The sequence below is a fragment of the Triticum aestivum genome, chromosome 4A (assembly GCF_018294505.1).
Source record: "Triticum aestivum cultivar Chinese Spring chromosome 4A, IWGSC CS RefSeq v2.1, whole genome shotgun sequence".
Lineage (NCBI taxonomy): Eukaryota > Viridiplantae > Streptophyta > Magnoliopsida > Poales > Poaceae > Triticum > Triticum aestivum.
In genome coordinates this window covers 596,372,958-596,390,119 of record NC_057803.1, presented here as the reverse complement: position 1 = coordinate 596,390,119, position 17,162 = coordinate 596,372,958, and positions in this window count along the sequence as shown.

Sequence of the window (17,162 nt, the reverse complement as noted above, 5' to 3'; positions counted from 1 at the left end):
CCATCTTGTTTGATCGAAACTGAATGTGTGCACCGGCATTGGATTTGGGGAGAGAATTCCGTACAGACCATTGTAGCAGTGGTAGCCATTATTTTTGGTTTCTTCACTTGATTAAGAAAATAATAATATGCATTCCCTTTGTTCAATTCTGTTGATCTTTGCACCAAAGCTGACATTTAGCATCTCCTTCAATATTGTTATGCCCGGCTAGATAGACGCACGCTGAGGACATCTACCAGCTCGTGTCTCTGATGTGTGGGCTAGCTCGCACAGGTTGCCGAGTAATGGTAGAAAGGTCAAGTAGGCATGTGTTCTCTGTTAACTGGGCCCTGCCCGTGACTGGTGGTGGCGTACAGTTTTGCATTTCTACACGTTGTGTGTGCGGTGTTACCTTACCGCCCGGGCCGACACGTCAGCCGCAGGTACGCTCCACCACGACCTATTCTAGTCCAATTCTCATGATAGAAAATTCTTACCTACTTTTTCATCTCATCCTCTCCACGGCCGTGCGGGCAACAGTAGGCTGCAGGCATCGCTGGGCTATCCCACTGGCTTGCCGCTGCGCTGAACACGGCGGAAATTGTGGCAGACGCACATGTGCGGCTTGTGCTAGACCTCGCCGCCGGCCGCCTCGGCCACGCCCTGAACTGACGCCGAATCAGACAACTGGGCAGCGCCCTCCGTCCCGGTGCATACCAGCTATGTCCTCCGGTAGTGTTATGCTCCCACTCGAATCTTAATAGCACACAGAGGAATTTGTGGATACAAGTGTCGATCGGTCTAGGGTTCTAAGGAGAAAGAAAGGGGATCGGGAGAGAAGAGTGCCGCCGCCAGCCTATTAGAGCAACTCCAACGGGCCGACCCAAAGGGACGGCGATTTCGTCTGCTTTTTATCCGTTTGGGTCGGCCGCCCGCCCGGTGTCCTCCCTGTTTTTTATATGGGTCAGCAGCGCGCCCAACGCGCCGATCCATATGTGCAGGCGTGGCCGGCTGGCCGCCCAATTTTGCATTGCATTCAACATATTGTGAAATGAAAATTTAACAAACAAAATAGTCCACCCAAATAAATAGTATAGTTTACAGGCCAAATAAAAATAAAAATGTTTCACATAGTTTTGCAAACGAATAAAAAAGATACATCTATTGGTTGCCAACATGAGTCCACATATGCTCAACCAAATCATTTTGCAGTTGCACGTGAGTTCCCAATCACGTATGTCTTCATGAAACTGAGTGAACTGCTCAAATGTTGCCGCTACTCCATGCTCAGGCACAACATTCTCACCCTGAAACTGAAAGTCTTGATCGTACAGATGTTCCGGGCGCTCGTCTTCTACGATCATATTGTGCATGATCACACAAGCAGTCATCACCTCCCATAGTTTCTACGTGCTCCAAGTATTAGCAGGATACCGAACGATGCCCCATCGAGATTGCAAAACACCAAAGGCACGCTCGACATCCTTTCTAGCACTCTCTTGCTCTTGGGCAAACCTTTTCCTTTTCTCTCCGACAGGGTTGGGTATTGTCTTTACAATAGTGGTCCACTGAGGATAGATACCATCACCCAAATAGTACCCTTTGTTGTAGTTGTGGCCGTTGACAGTAAAGTTCACCGGTGGGCTGTTGCCTTCGGCAAGCCTAGCAAGCACCAGTGAGCGCTAAAGCACGTTGATATCATTGTGTGATCCAGCCATGCCAAAGAAAGAGTGCCAGATCCAGAGATCTTGAGACGCCACGGCCTCTAGTATGACAGTGCAAGCCCTGACATGTCCCTTATACTATCCTTGCCAAGCAGAAGGGTAGTTCTTCCACTCCCAGTGCATGCAGTCTATGTTGCCAAGCATCCCCGGGAAGCCCCTGCTAGCATTCATCGCCAACAAATGGGCTGTATCTTCAGCTGTCGGCTCTCTCAAGTACTCAGGGCCAAACACAGCAATCACAGCCTTGCAGGACTTATACAAGGACTCTAGGCATGTAGACTCGCTCATACAGACGTACTCGTCAATGAGATCACCGGGCACTCCGTATGCAAGCATTCGGATGGCGGCAATGCATTTCTGATAAGAGGAGAAACCAATCTTGCCGACGGCATCCTGTTTGCACTCGAAGTAGTCATCATAGCCGACAACTCCCTCTCTAATACGGTTGAAAACATGCCTACTCATACGGAACCGGCGGCGGAATTTGTGATGTTTGAACAACGGGTTTGTTGTATCAAAGTAGTCCTTCGAGAGAAGAAAATGCCCGCTCTCCCGATTACGATTCAACGCCGGAAGGTGACCCGGAATGGAGCCACGGAACAACGGCCGCTGGTTGTTGAGGTGGTGATGGACCAACACGGCAGCCAATATCTCCTCCTCGTCGTCGGACGACGAATCGTCGGAGTCGCAAATGAAATTGTGGAAAAAGAACTCGTCGGCGGAGTCCATTTTCGTACCTTGGCAAACTGTCGAATAGCTTGCGGGCGTCGAAGGAGACGGCCGGCGGGGGAGACGCGGCGCCCACAGACCAGCTAGTTGCCCTGCCGGAGTCCGACGAGTGTAACGGTGTCCGACGAGCGTGTCGGTCGTATGAGGCGGGGTCGTCGAGGCGTCTTCTTGGTCGCGGTAGCTGGGCGGTGGGGGAAGTGGCGGCGGGAACCAGCTTGCTCCCTGGCGGCAAAACGGCGGCGGCGGGCGACTGGGGGCAGGGGCGGCGTTGCTGGGCGGATGTGGAGGCGGCGACAGCTGGAAGAGTCGCCGGCAAAATGGGCGGCGGCGTCGGTGACGGAGGAGGCGGGGGCGAGGATTGCTTGTTGGCCGGGGGGAGGGAAGGCCAATGTGCCACAGACGAGCGGGCCCGGGGACAGGAGTAGGCGAGCGCGCGCGCGTCCATCGCGTGTCCGCGCCGACGCAAATCAGGCTAAAAAATGGGTCGAGAATGGGCCGCCTTTTCTGTCGGCGCCGACCCAAACGGACGGCGGCGGACGAAATGGGTTGCCCCATTGGAGTTGCTCTTACTTTCTCCATCGGGAGAGAAGAGGGCTCGTGTCCTACTTAACCCTACACGTTGTCACCGAAGTGTGGGCTGGAAACTTGATGTTGGGCTTTGCTTCACGTCTTGGTCGTTCCCGTCCGTCCGCTGAAGAAACAGCCTGGCCCGTAGTGGTAGCTGCGGGTGGGGCAAGGGTGGCAGGGACTGTAACATCCCCTCCCCCTCGAGACACAGCTTATCCCCAAGCTGGTGCATCCGGGAAGTGGTGTTGGAGCTCAGTGACGTTTTCCCATGTTGCCAGCTCCAGTGGTTGGTCTGTCCAACGCACACGGACCTGTGATGCGCTGGTGCCTCCGCGCTGAACGACTCGGTGCCCTAGGATGTCCTCCGGGACTGGGCTTGCCGCCGCTGCTGCTGGAAGTTGCTCGAGGGCATGCTTAGTAAGTGGTAGAGCTTGACGAAGTTGGGAGACGTGGAATACCAGATGCACGGTGCTGGAGTCCGGCTGCTGAAGCTTGTAGGCCACGGCTCCCATGCGCTGTAGTATCTTATAAGGCCCAAAGTACTTGAAGGCCAACTTCTGGTTAGTGCGGGTGGTCACTGAACGCTGCACATACGGTTGTAGCTTCAGGAACACCCAGTCATTGACGGCGAAGACGCGGTCGGAGCGACGCTCGTCAGCAGACTCCTTCATTTGTTGTCGTGCCCGCAGAACATGTTGGCGGATCAGCGCCTCCATTTGAGCCCTGTCTTGTAGCTACTCCTCAAGGTCCGGTGACGCGCACGCCACCGGGTCGACAATGCTGAAGAAACGGGGAGCGTGTCCGTAGAGAACTTCAAACGGAGTCGCCCCCACCGCCGAGTGTGGTGATGTGTTGTACCAAAACTCAGCGAGGGCTAGCCATGCCTACCACTTGGTAGGGCAAGCGTTGACGAAGTAGTGAAGGAAGGTTTCAAGGCATTGGTTAACCCGCTCCGTTTGCCCATCTGTCTGCGGGTGTCTTGCTGTACTCATGCGAAGCTTGGTGTGAGTGAGACGGAAAAGCTCCTTCCACAGGGTGCTGGTGAAGACCGGGTCGCGATCCGAGACGATCGACTCGGGAAACCCATGCAGCTTGTAAATGTTTGACACAAAAGCCTGAGCCACTTGAAAAGTTGTGAAGGGGTGAGACAAAGCAACGAAGTGTGCATACCGGGAGAACTTGTCGACTACCACCAAAGTGAAGTTGAATCCTGATACGTCTCCAACGTATCTATAATTTTTGATTGCTCCATGCTATATTATCTACTGTTTTGGACTATATTGGGCTTTATTTTCCACTTTTATATTATTTTTGGGACTAACCTATTAACCGGAGGCCCAACCCAGAATTGCTGTTTTTTTTGCCTATTTCAGTGTTTCAAAGAAACGGAATACCAAACGGAGTCCAAACAGAAAAATCCTTTTTGGAACGTGATTTTCTTCCCGAATAAGATCCAGGAGACTTGGACCCTACGCCAAGGAAGCTCCGAGGAGGGCACGAGGTAGGGGGGCGCGCCCTACACCCCCAGGCGCGCCCCCCACCCTCGTGGGACCACCGAAGCTCTACCGACGTACTCCTTCCTCCTATATATATCCACGTACCCCCAAACGATCAGAACAGGAGCCAAAAACCTAATTCCACCGCCGCAACTTTCTGTATCCATGAGATCCCATCTTGGGGCCTGTTCTGGAGCTCCGCTGGAGAGGGCCGTCATCACGGAGGGCTTCTACATCATCATAGCCTCTCCGATGAAGTGTGAGCAGTTTACTTCAGACCTTCGGTTCCATAGTTATTAGCTAGATGGCTTCTTCTCTCTTTTTGGATCTCAATACAATGTTCTCTCCCTCTCTTGTGGAGATCTATTTGATGTAATCTTCTTCTTTTGCGGTGTGTTTGTTGAGACCGATGAATTGTGGGTTTATGATCAAGTCTATCTATGAATAATATTTGAATCTTCTCTGGATTCTTTTATGTATGATTGATTATCTTTGCAAGTCTCTTCGAATTATCCGTTTGGTTTGGCTAACTAGATTGGTAGTTCTTGCCATGGGAGAAGTGTTTAGCTTTGGGTTCGATCTTGCGGTGTCCTTTCCCAGTGACAGAAGGGACATCAAGGCACGTATTGTATCATTGCCATCGAGGATAACAAGATGGGGTTTATTTCATATTGCATGAATTTATCTCTCTACATCATGTCATCTTGCTTAAAGCGTTACTCTGTTTTTAACTTAATACTCTAGATGCATGCTGGATAGCGGTCGATGAGTGGAGTAATAGTAGTAGATGCAGAATCGTTTCGATCTACTTGTCACGAACGTGATGCCTATATACATGATCATGCCTAGATATTCTCATAACTATGCTCAATTCTGTCAATTGCTCAACAGTAATTTGTTCACCCACCGTAGAAAACTTATGCTCTTGAGAGAAGCCACTAGTGAAACCTATGGCCCACGGGTCTAGTCTCATCATATCAATCTCCATCACTTTAATCTTGCTTTGTTTTTACTTTGCCTTTTACTTTTCACTTTGCATATTTATATCAAAAATACCAAAAATATTATCTCTATTAGATCTCACTCTCGTAAGAGACCGTGAAGGGATTGACAACCCCTAACTGCGTTGGTTGCGAGTTGCTATCGATTTGTGCAGGTACGAGGGACTTGAGCGTGGCCTCCTACTGGATTGATAGCTTGGTTCTAAAAAACTGAGGGAAATACTTACGCTACTCTGCTGCATCATCCTCTCCTCTTCGGGGAAAACCAACGCAAGCTCAAGAGGTAGCAAGAAGAATTTCTGGCGCCGTTGCCGGGGTGTCTACGCAAAAAGTCAACATACCAAGTACCCATGACAATCCCTATCTCCCGCATTACATTAGTTGCCATTTGCCTCTCGTTTTCCTCTCCCCCACTTCACCCTTGCCGTTTTATTCGCCCTCTCTTTCTCCTTCTCCTTCTCCTTCTCCTTCTCCTTCTCCTTCTCCTTCTCCTTCTCCTTCCCCGTTTTCCTTTTTCTCGCTTGCCTTTTGTTTGCTCGTGTGTTGGATTGCTTGTTTGTCGTGATGGCTCAAGATACTACCAAATTGTGTGACTTCACCAATACCAACAATAATGATTTCCTTAGCACTCCGATTGCTCCTCTTGCCAATACTGAATCTTGTGAAATCAATACTGCTTTGTTGAATCTTGTTATGAAAGATCAATTCGGCAGCCTTCGTAGTGAAGATGCCGCTACTCATCTGAATAGCTTCGTTGATTTATGTGATATGCAAAAGAAAAAAGATGTCGATAATGATGTCGTTAAATTGAAGCTATTTCCTTTTTTGCTTAGAGATCGTGCTAAAGCTTGGTTTTCGTCTTTGCCTAAAAATAGTATTGATTCTTGGAAAAAGTGCAAAGATGCTTTTATCTTTAAGTATTTTCCTCCCGCTAAGATCATCTCTTTTAGAAACGATATTATGAATTTTAAGCAACTTGATCACGAACATGTTGCACAAGCTTGGGAGAGAATGAAATTAATGATACGTAATTGCCCTACTCATGGTTTAAATTTGTGGATGATTATACAAAAAATTTATGCCGGATTGAATTTTGCTTCTAGAAATCTTTTAGATTCGGCCGCGGGAGGCACTTTTATGGAAATCACTTTAGGAGATGCCACTAAACTCCTAGATAATATTATGGTTAGTTATTCTCAATGGCATACTGAAAGATCTTCTACTAAAAAAGTGCATGCGATAGAAGAAATCAATGTTTTGAGTGGAAAGATGGATGAACTTATGAAATTATTTGCTACTAAGAGTGTTTCTTCTGATCCTAATGATATGCCTTTGTCTACTTTGATTGAGAATAACAATAAATCTATGGATGTGAATTTTGTTGGTAGGAATAATTTTGGTAACAATGCATATAGAGGGAATTTTAATCCTAGGCCATATCCTAGTAATCCTTCTAATAATTATGGAAATTCCTACAACAACTCTTATGGAAATTATAATAAGATGCCCTCTGAATTTGAGAATAGTGTTAAAGAGTTTATGAATTCACAAAAGAATTTTAATGCTTTGCTTGAAGAGAAATTGCTTAAAGTTGATGATTTGGCTAGGAACGTTGATAGAATTTCTCTTGAGGTTGATTCTTTAAAGCTTAGATCTATTCCTCCTAAGCATGATATCAATGAGTCTCTCAAAGCTATGAGAATTTCCATTGATGAGTGCAAGGAAAGAACCTCTAGGATGCGTGCTTCAAAAGATGCCTTTATTAAAGAGTGTTCTTCCAATACCTATGAAAATCAAGATGAAGATCTAAAAGTTATTGATGTGTCCCCTATCAAATCTTTGTTTTGCAATATGAATCTTGATGAAACTGAATATGATCTTCCTTTACCTAGAAGGCGTTCCAAAAATTCAGAGTATTTAGATCTTTATGATGAAATTGATGAAAGTGGGATTGAAAGAAATAAAAATTTAGATGTTGCTAAACCCACTATATTGGATTTCAAGGAATTTAATTATGAAAGTTGCTCTTTGAATGATTTTATTTCCTTGTTGCAATCCGTGCTAAATTCTCCACATGCTTATAGTCAAAAGAAAGCCTTCACCGAACATATTGTTGATGCCTTGATTCAATCTTATGAAGAAAAACTTGAGTTGAAAGTTTCTATCCCTAGAAAACTCTATGATGAGTGGGAGCCAACCATTAAAATTAAAATTAAAGATGATGAGTTTTATGCTTTGTGTGATTTGGGTGCTAGTGTCTCCACTATCCCCAAGACTTTGTGTGATTTGCTAGATTTCCGCGACGTTGAAAATTGCTCTTTAAACTTGCATCTCGCGGATTCTATTATTAAGAAACCTATGGGAAGGATTAATGATTTTCTTATTGTTGCAAATAGGAATTATATGCCCGTAGATTTCATTGTTCTTGATATAGATTGCAATCCTTCTTGCCCTATTATTCTTGGTAGACCTTTCCTTAGAACAGTTGGTGCGATTATTGATATGAAGGAAGGGAATATTAGATTCCAATTTCCATTAAAAAAGGGCATGGAACACTTTCCAAGAAAGAAAATAAAATTGCCATATGAAACCATCATGAGAGCCACTTATGGATTGCCTTCCAAAGATGGCAATACCTAGATCTATCCTCGCTTTTATGCCTAGCTAGGGGCGTTAAACGATAGCGCTTGTTGGGAGGCAACCCAATTTTATTTTTATTTTTTTGTGTTTTCTTATGTTAGGGAATAAATAACCCATCTACATTTTGTTTGGATGTGGTTTTGTGTTTTAATTAGTGTTTGTGCCAAGCTAGACCTATTGGATCTTCTTGGATGATAGTTATTTGATCTTGCTGTAATTTCCAGAAACTTTGTGTTCAGTGCCCGAATTATGAAAACTCATCAGCACGTGATAAAATACTGATTCCAATTGATGCTGATCAATAAACAAATTGTCTAGGTCGTCTAATTTTTGTAGAATTTTTGGAGTTCCAGAAGTTTGCGTTAGTTACAGATTACTACAGACTGTTCTGTTTTTGACAGATTCTGTTTTTCGTGTGTTGTTTGCTTATTTTGATGAATCTATGGTTAGTAAAATAGTTTATAATCCATAGAGAAGTTGGAATACAGTAGGTTTAACACAAAAATAAATAAAGAATGAGTTCATTACATTACCTTGAAGTGGTTTTATGTTTTCTTTCTCTAACGGAGCTCACGAGATTTCTATTGAGTTTTGTGTTGTGAAGTTTTCAAGTTTTGGGTGAATTCTTTTGATGGATTATGGAACAAGGAGTGGCAAGAGCCTAAGCTTGGGGATTCCCATAGCACCCCCAAGATAATCCAAGGACACCAAAAAGTCAAAGCTTGGGGATGCCCCGGAAGGCATCCCCTCTTTCGTCCACTTCCATCGGTAATTTACTTGGAGCTATATTTTTATTCACCAACATGATATGTGTTTTTGCTTGGAGCGTCTTGTATTATTTGTGTCTTTATTTTTTAGTGTGCCACAATCATCCTTGCTGTACACACCTTTGAGAAAGCCATCTATGAATTAAAATTTGTTAGAATACTCTTTGTGCTTCACTTATATCTTTTGAGCTATGCAGTTTTGCTCTATGTGCTTCACTTATATCTTTTGAGTGTTATAATTTTGCTCTATGTGCTTCACTTAGATTTTTTAGAGCACGGTGGTGGTTTGTTTTAAAGAAACTATTGATCTCTCATGCTTCACTTAAATTACTTTGAGAGTCGTAATAGCATGGTAAATTGCTTAATATTAATATGCTTGGTATTCATGATTAGTGGAATCTTCTTTTGAGTGTGTTGAATACTAAGAAAAGATTGAAGCATGATAATTGTTTTGAGATATGGAGATGATAATATTAGAGTCATGCTAGTGGAAGTAGTTGTGAATTTAAAGAATACTTGCATTGAAGTTTGTGATTCCCGTAGCATGCACGTATGGTGAACCGTTATGTAACGAAGTCGGCGCATGAAGTATTTATTGATAGTCTTCCTTATGAGTGGCGGTCGGGGACGAGCGATGGTCTTTTCCTACCAATATATCCCCCTAGGAGCATGCGCGTAATACTTTGCTTTGATAAGTTCTAAATTTTTGCAATAAGTATATGAGTTCTTTATGACTAAGGTTGAGTCCATGGATTATATGCACTTTTTCCCATCCTTCCACCATTGCTAGCCTCTCTAATACTGCGCACTTTTCGCCGGTATCATACACCTACCATATATCTTACTCAAAACAGCCACCATACCTACCTATCATGGCATTTCCATAGCCATTCCGAGATACATTGCCATGCAACTTTCCACCGTTCCATTTATTACGACACGCTTCATCATTGTCATATTGCTAGCATGATCATGTAGTTGACATCGTATTTGTGGCAAAGCCACCATTCATAATTCTTTCATACATGTCACTCTTGATTCATTGCATATCCCGGTACCCCGCTGGAGGCATTCATATAGAGTCATATATTGTTCTAAGTATAGAGTTGTAATTGTTGAGTTGTAAGAAAAATAAAAGTGTGATGATCATCATTTTTAGAGCATTGTCCCAAGTGAGGAAAGAATGATGGAGACCATGATTCCCCCACAAGTCGGGATGAGACTCCGGACGAAAAATAAAAAAAAATAAAAAGAGGCCCAAAAAAAATGAGAGAAAAAGAGAGAAGGGACAATGTTACTATCCTTTTACCACACTTGTGCTTCAAAGTAGCACAAAGATCTTCATGATAGAGAGTCTCCTATGTTGTCACTTTCATATACTAGTGGGAATTTTTCATTATAGAACTTGGCTTGTATATTCCAATGATGGGCTTCCTCAAAATGCCCTAGGTCTTCGTGAGCAAGCGAGTTGGATGCACACCCACTTAGTTTCTTTTGTTGAGCTTTCACATACTTATAGCTCTAGTGCATCCGCTGCATGGCAATCCCGACTCACTCACATTGATATCTCTTAATGGGCATCTCCATAGCCCGTTGATACGCCTAGTTGATGTGAGACTATCTTCCCCTCTTTTTGTCTTCTCCACAACCACCGTTCTATTCCACATATAGTGCTATATCCATGGCTCATGCTCATGTATTGCGTGAGGATTGAAAAAGTTTTTAAAATGTTAAAGTATGAAACAATTGCTTGGCTTGTCATCGGGGTTGTGCATGATTTAAATACTTTGTGTGGTGAAGATGGAGCATAGCCAGACTATATGATTTTGTAGGGATAACTTTCTTTGGCCATGTTATTTTAAGAAGATATAATTGCTTTATTAGTATGCTTGAGGTGTTATTATTCTTTATGTCAATATGAACTTTTGTCTTGAATCTTTTGAATCTGAATATTCATACCACAATTAAGAAATTTTGCATTGAAATTATGCCAAGTAGCACTCCGCATCAAAAATTCTCTTTTTATCATTTACCTACTCGAGGACGAGCAGGAATTAAGCTTGGCGATGCCTGATACGTCTCCAACGTATCTATAATTTTTGATTGCTCCATGCTATATTATCTACTGTTTTGGACTATATTGGGCTTTATTTTCCACTTTTATATTATTTTTGGGACTAACCTATTAACCGGAGACCCAGCCCAGAATTGCTGTTTTTTTGCCTATTTCAGTGTTTCGAAGAAACAGAATATCAAACGAAGTCCAAACAGAAAAATCCTTTTTGGAACGTGTTTTTCTTCCCGTATAAGATCCAGCAGACTTGGACCCTACGCCAAGGAAGCTCCGAGGAGGGCACGAGGTAGGGGGGCGCGCCCTACACCCCCAGGCGCGCCCCCACCCTTGTGGGCCCACCGAAGCTCCACCGACGTACTCCTTCCTCCTATATATATCCACGTACCCCCAAACGATCAGAACAGGAGCCAAAAACCTAATTCCACCGCCGCAACTTTCTGTATCCATGAGATCCCATCTTGGGGCCTATTCCGGAGCTCGCCGGAGAGGGCCGTCATCACGGAGGGCTTCTACATCATCATAGCCTCTCCGATGAAGTGTGAGTAGTTTACTTCAGACCTTTGGGTCCATAGTTATTAGCTAGATGGCTTCTTCTCTCTTTTTGGATCTCAATACAATGTTCTCCCCCTCTCTTGTGGAGATCTATTTGATGTAATCTTCTTCTTTTGCGGTGTTTTTGTTGAGACCGATGAATTGTGGGTTTATGATCAAGTCTATCTATGAATAATATTTGAATCTTCTCTAAATTCTTTTATGTATGATTGGTTATCTTTGCAAGTCTCTTCGAATTATCCGTTTGGTTTGGCCAACTAGATTGGTAGTTCTTGCCATGGGAGAAGTGTTTAGCTTTGGGTTCGATCTTGCGGTGTCCTTTCCCAGTGACAGAAGGGGCAGCAAGGCACGTATTGTATCGTTGCCATCGAGGATAAAAAGATGGGGTTTGTTTCATATTGCATGAATTTATCTCTCTACATCATGTCATCTTGCTTAAAGCGTTACTCTGTTTTTAACTTAATACTCTAGATGCATGCTGGATAGCGGTCGATGAGTGGAGTAATAGTAGTAGATGCAGAATCGTTTCGATCTACTTGTCACGGACGTGATACCTATATACATGATCATGCCTAGATATTATCATAACTATGCTCAATTCTGTCAATTGCTCAACAGTAATTTGTTCACCCACCGTAGAAAACTTATGCTCTTGAGAGAAGCCACTATTGAAACCTATGGCCCCCAGGTCTATTCTCATCATATCAATCTCCATCACTTTAATCTTGCTTTGTTTTTACTTTGCCTTTTACTCTTCACTTTGCATCTTTATATCAAAAATACCAAAAATATTATCTCTATTAGATCTCACTCTCGTAAGAGGCCGTGAAGGGATTGATAACCCCTAATCGCATTGGTTGCGAGTTGCTATCGATTTGTGCAGGTACGAGGGACTTGAGCGTGGCCTCCTACTGGATTGATACCTTGGTTCTCAAAAACTAAGGGAAATACTTACGCTACTCTGCTGCATCATCCTCTCCTCTTCGGGGAAAACCAACGCAAGCTCAAGAGGTAGCAAATCCCGAGGAACCCGGAAGGCCTTCGACAAAATCCATCGTGATCATTTGCCAAGCTTGGGTTGGTACTGGAAGAGGCTCGAGAAGGCCCGGATAGTGGACCCATTCCGGCTTGGCCTGTTTGCAGGTCTGGCATGCCTCTACAAACATTTTGACATGGTGTTTGTGTCCCAGCGAGGTGAACAGCCGCTGGACACATCGGTAAGTTGCATTAAATCCCGAATGGCCCCAAATTGCTCCAGCATGCAGGGCCTCCAGCACTTGCTTTTGCAGGGGCACATTGTCACCCAGCCACACTCGGCCATGTTGCCTGATGATGCCGTCATACAGCTGATACCCATCCTGGGTGTCCTGGGTTGTCGCCAGTCAGGCCAATAGGCGCTGTGCGGACGGGTCGTCTTGATAACCAAGTTGGACTGCTTCCAGCCAAGCCGGCACTGCCATCGTGATGGTCGCGAGGTCTCCCTATGGAGGGCCAGGAAGGCGAGAGAGAGCATCAGTTGCTCGGTTGTCCAAACCTCGTTTGTAGACGATGCGATACCGCAACCCCAGCAGCTTGACCATGATCTTCTGCTGCCTTGTAGTAGACAGCTGTTGATCTTCCAAATGAATAAGGCTTCGTTGATTTGTATGAATGATGAATTCATCATGTTGGAGATACGGGCGCCAGTGATCGACAGCCAAAAGAATCGCCAACCCTTCCTTCTCATAGGTTGAGAGCATGCGGTTGCGCGGCCCCAGTGCACGACTCAGGAAACCGAGTGGATGCTTCTCTTGCATCAAGACCGCCCCAATGCCCAAATCTGAAGCATCCGTTTCTAGCTCAAATGTTTTACAGAAATTCGGCAGGGCCGGCATTGGCACAGTAACCAACGCCTGTTGCAAGGCCTAGAGTGCGCCATTTTCCAATTCAGTCCAGCGAAAAACGTGAGCGGCCGGGAGGTGATAGAGAAACCACGGGCGAACTTGCGATAGTAACCAGCCAAACCGAGAAAACCCCTCACTTCCTTTACATTGGTAGGTACCAGCCACTTTTGCATTGCTGCAATGTTCTTCTCGTCTGTGCCTACCCCATCGCCGTTGATTTCATGGCCCAGATAGAGTAGTTTTGAGCTGGCAAATGTGCACTTGCTATACTTGACCTTCAACTGGTGCTCTTGCAACAACTGTAAAACTTGACGGAGCAACCGAATGTGTGAGTCCAAGTCTTCACTGTGAACGAGGATATCGTCGATGAAAACGAGCACTCCATGACGAAGTAAAGGTGCCAGGACCATGTTCATGCCCCCTTGAAAGGTTGGTGGACCACCGGTAACACCATACGGCAGGACTCTGAACTCGAAGTGTCCGCTGTGTGTTTTGAACGCCGTTTTGTGCTTGTCCTCAGGTCGCATCCGAATTTGGTGGTAACTTGCCCGCAAGTCCAAACTGGTGAACACCCGAGCTCCTGCTAGCTCGTCAAGCAACTCATCAATAACCGGAAGAGGATAACAGTTCTTGACTGTGATCGCGTTGAGGTGTCGATAATCCACACAGAAGCGCCAAGTGAGATCTTTTTTATGAACTAACATGACCAGAGAGGCAAAAGGACTCACACTTGGCTGAATAATGCCTTGGGCTAGCATGTCAGCCACTTGCCGCTCTATCTCATCCTTCTGCGCCGGGCTGTATCGGTATGGGCGCAGGTTGACAGGTCATGCCCCAGGCACCAAAGGAATGGCATGATCAAAGGCCTGTTGTGGTGGGAATCCTCGTGGTTCCTCAAACAACACCCCATATTGCTCAATAAGTTCACCAATGGCTGCTGGAATGGGTGGTTGTCCCATATCTTCCGTGGTTGAGCAGAGTTGCACAACATGAGCTACTGCCTCTTGATTGAGCAAACTATGCAATTCCTCCTGAGAGATCAAATCACAATGAGTGATATTCGCCCTCACACCACTGAGATGCACTCGGTTGCCCTTGTACTCGAAGTCCATAGTCTTCTGTAGCCAATGCACTTCCATTGGACTATGGCACGCCAGCCAGTCGATACCCAAGATCACATCATAACAACCCAGAGGCAAAACCTTGAGATCTGTCGCGAAATCGACTCCCTGAGAATGCCAGGTGCATGCTAGTATTTCTTGATTGCAATGAATAACCCCACCATTGGCCACACGCACCGAAATGGCATGCTTGGCTGGCTGCACTCCCTGGAGGTGTTGAGCCAAAGACAAGCTAACAAAACTGTGCGAAGATCCTGAGTCCACAAGCATGAGAACTTCCCGCTATTGCACCCAACCATGCAGATGCATCGTTGTCGGTGATTCTGCCCCTTCTACAGCTTCTCGAGACAGGACACAACAATCCGCTTCACTAGCAGTCGCTTCCACTTGAGCTGGCTCAATCGGTAATTGCGGAAGCATCTCAATCAGTTCTTCGACCACGTGAAGCTGCACAGTAGGGGCACAACGATGGTCGCGCCATGATGACCAACAAGTGTAGGGGATCTATCGTAGTCCTTTTGATAAGTAAGAGTGTCGAACCCAACGAGGAGCAGAAGGAAATGACAAGCGGTTTTCAGTAAGGTATTCTCTGCAAGCATTGAAATTATCGGTAACAGATAGTTTTGTGATAAGATAATTGGTAACGGATAACAAGTAACAAGTGTAAATAAAGTGCAGCAAGGTGGCCTAATCCTTTTTGTAGCAAAGGACAAGCCTGGACAAACTCTTATATGAAGGAAAACGCTCCCGAGGACACATGGGAATTATCGTCAAGCTAGTTTTCATCACGCTCATATGATTCGCGTTCGGTACTTTGATAATTTGATATGTGGGTGGACCGGTGCTTGGGTGCTGTCCTTCCTTGGACAAGCATCCCACTTATGATTAACTACTCTTGCAAGCATCCTCAACTACAAAAGAAGTATTAAGGTAAACCTAACCATAGCATGAAACATATGGATCCAAATCAGCCCCTTACGAAGCAACACATACACTAGGGTTTAAGCTTCTGTCACTCTAGCAACCCATCATCTACTTATTACTTCCCAATGCCTTCCTCTAGGCCCAAACAATGGTGAAGTGTCATGTAGCCGATGTTCACATAACACCACTAGAGGAAAGACAACATACATCTCATCAAAATATTGAACGAATACCAAATTCACATGACTACTGATAGCAAGACTTCTCCCATGTCCTTAGGAACAAACGTAACTACTCACAAATCATATTCATGTTCATAATCAAAGGTATATTAATATGCATAAAGGATCTGAACATATGATCTTCCACCAAATAAACCTACTAGCATCAACTACAAGGAGTAATCAACACTACTAGCAACCTACAGGTACCAATCTGAGGCTATGAGACAAAGATTGGATACAAGAGATGAACTAGGGTTTGAGAGGAGATGGTGCTGGTGAAGATGTTGATGGAGATTGACCCCCTCCCAATGAGAGGATCATTGGTGATGACGATGGTGATGATTTCCCCCTCTCGGAGGGAAGTTTCCCCGGCAGAACAGCTCCACCGGAGCCCTAGATTGGTTTCGCCAAGGTTCCGCCTCGTGGCGGCGGTGTTTCGTCCCGCAAGCTTGCTTATGATTTTTTCCAGGGTAAAAGACTTCATATAACAGAAGATGGCCATCGGAGGACTGCCAGGGGCCCACAAGGCAGGGGGCGCGCCCAGGGGGTAGGGCGCGCCCCCCACCCTCGTGGATGGTGGGTGGCCCCCCCTTTGGTACTTTCTTCGCTCAATATTGTTTATAATTCCAAAAATGACTTCCATGGAGTTTCAGGACTTTTGGAGTTGTGCAGAATAGGTCTCTAATATTTGCTCCTTTTCCAGCCCAGAACTCCCGCTGCCGGCATTCTCCCTCTTCATGTAAACCTTGTAAAATAAGAGAGAAAAGGCATAAGTATTGTGCCATAATGTGTAATCACAGCCCATAATGCAATAAATATCGATATAAAAGCATGATGCAAAATGGACGTATCAACTCCCACAAGCTTAGACCTCGCTTGTCCTCAAGCGGAAGCCGATAACGATAAATATGTCCACATGTTTAGAGATAGAGGTGTCGATAAAATAAAATATGGACATGAGGGCATCGTGATCATTCTTATAACAACAACATATGTATATATTGTCATATGATTTCTTATGGTAAAGTAACAATCTATTCACAATGTAAAGTATGAATCAGAAACTTCATTAAAAACTAACAAACTATAATCTCAGTCATTGAAGCAATTGCAATTTATCATAACATCAGAAAGAGTCTATGTAAGAGCTTTTCAGCAAGTCCACATACTCAACTATCATTTAGTCTTTCATAATTGCTGACACTCACGCAATACTTATGGGTATGGAGTTTTAATCGGACACAGAGAAAGATAGGGGCTTAGAGTGTTGCCTCCCAACTTTTTACCTCAAGGGTAATGTCAACAATAATAGTTCATGATAACTTGCATCCAATTGGATATATATGTGTGGATCTTTCCAACACAATGTGCTTGCCAAAAGATAAAATGTAAAAAATAAAGGTGAAGATCACCATGACTCTTGTATAAGGTATAATACAAGAATAAAAGATAGGCCCTTCGCAGAGGGAAGCAGAGGTTGT